The following is a 1,764-nucleotide window of genomic DNA, read 5'->3' on the forward strand; positions in this document are numbered from 1 at the left end:
TCCCACCCCTGGCAAATCTCTAATATCTAAAATTAACCTCTCAAAATACAAGCTAGTGGACGTTCTGGACCCTGGGATAAAAGGTTCCCTGGTCCTGTCTCCAAGGAAGGGGCTATTCCTAAAGAAAGAAGCAATGAAAACCAGGCTCCACTCTCAAACTTTATATACTGGAACATCAACATTTGAGGCTGTCCTATTCCGCAGCATTTTATATAAAATTCCACTTCATCCTGATCTTCCCGAGCCCAAATTCACCGGACTGCCCACTATTTTGTTAGACCTTTTTGATAAATGTCCACTACTGTCTAATTCCTTGAATAAAATCAGTTATCTGGTCAAAGCCCCTTCAACTTGTAATATGGACTTGGTAACGGAATTTAATTTGTTTCAGATACTAAGGAATTAGACACGTGGGTTTACCTATGTATCAACTACATTGAAGTTTATGATTCATTGCTGTACACGATTGGGAAACGTAGAAGTAATGTGACAGGTTATTGTGTGTGAGGTTCTAATGATCCACCTATTTTACTACTTTGTACCCAGGGATGCAGTGGAAATATAATACTGCCAAGGTCTTTCCCTCAAATCCGCAGCGAATCTGGTGCAATTTTGCTAGAAATATACATGGTACATGAAAATTATTTTTTTAACATTTAGTACAGATTTTACTCTTTGCATTGAGAGGCTGAGATCTGCTGTAAAATTCATGGCATTTCTACTAAATAATAAACATGCTTGTTTTTCTGTGTGGATTTTTTGCTGCTACCTATGGATACCCCAAAACCCACAAGCACGGGCAAAGAAATTGAAGCGGATTTGTGGTAGAATGCACAATGCAAACCCGCAGCATGTGAACTCAGAATTGTTACAAAGTACATATTACTAAACCACATTAAAAAACAAAAAAAAAAACAAAAAAAAAAAAAACGAACATCAGGTAACTGCTGAACATTCAACTAAAGCCCTAGTGAATAAGCCTTAGTAAGGCAGATCCTAGAGAGTTAATAGTCATCTTTATAAGGGGTTGTCCCATGAAATGTATTTATCAAAATTACCATTATTAAACAGTTCTTAATTTCTTTTGTTCTAATAGGGGGCATTTTGACAGACAACTATTAAAGTGGTATTCCCTGAACAACAATCATACTTCATATGAAGATACTTTGCAAAATATCATTATGACCCTTTCAAAGAAATTTGCAAAATGGTCTGTCGCTACAAAAAACTATATGAAATCCCTCTTACCCTACTAATGTATGAGCCATGTTGCCAATGGGTACAACCTGTAGCCCATCTTCATCCAGGATGTGCATGCTAAGTTTCTTTCTTTTTTTCCTATTACTACTTATTGGACCATACAAGTGCCATCCTAACAAATGGAGCATGCATAGGGCATGAATGAATTTGTATTAGGAAGCACACAGAGTAAGATGCTGCTGGGAATGTAGTTTTCACTAGTAAGCAGACACTCACACGATACATACTAAGGAGCACCTACCATTGCAAGCTGAAAATATAATGGTGCTATTGGGGTGCAGACCCTGAAAGAGAGGGCTGGTAGGAGGCGGGTGAAGACACAGGTACAGTGCAGATTGTATATTTGCCCAAGATCATTTTTAAGTTGTACGTGGGGAAATACCCTTTTAAGTAAACTCATGATGATTAAGACTACTGAAGAAACAACATAAAAACAATCAAGTGACAATAAATAAAAATCAAAGTCTATTGATTTGTAGAAAAAAGAATCTTTATTGCTTTCCC

This window comes from Leptodactylus fuscus, chromosome 4, assembly GCF_031893055.1.
Source record: "Leptodactylus fuscus isolate aLepFus1 chromosome 4, aLepFus1.hap2, whole genome shotgun sequence".
Taxonomy (NCBI): Eukaryota; Metazoa; Chordata; class Amphibia; order Anura; family Leptodactylidae; genus Leptodactylus; species Leptodactylus fuscus.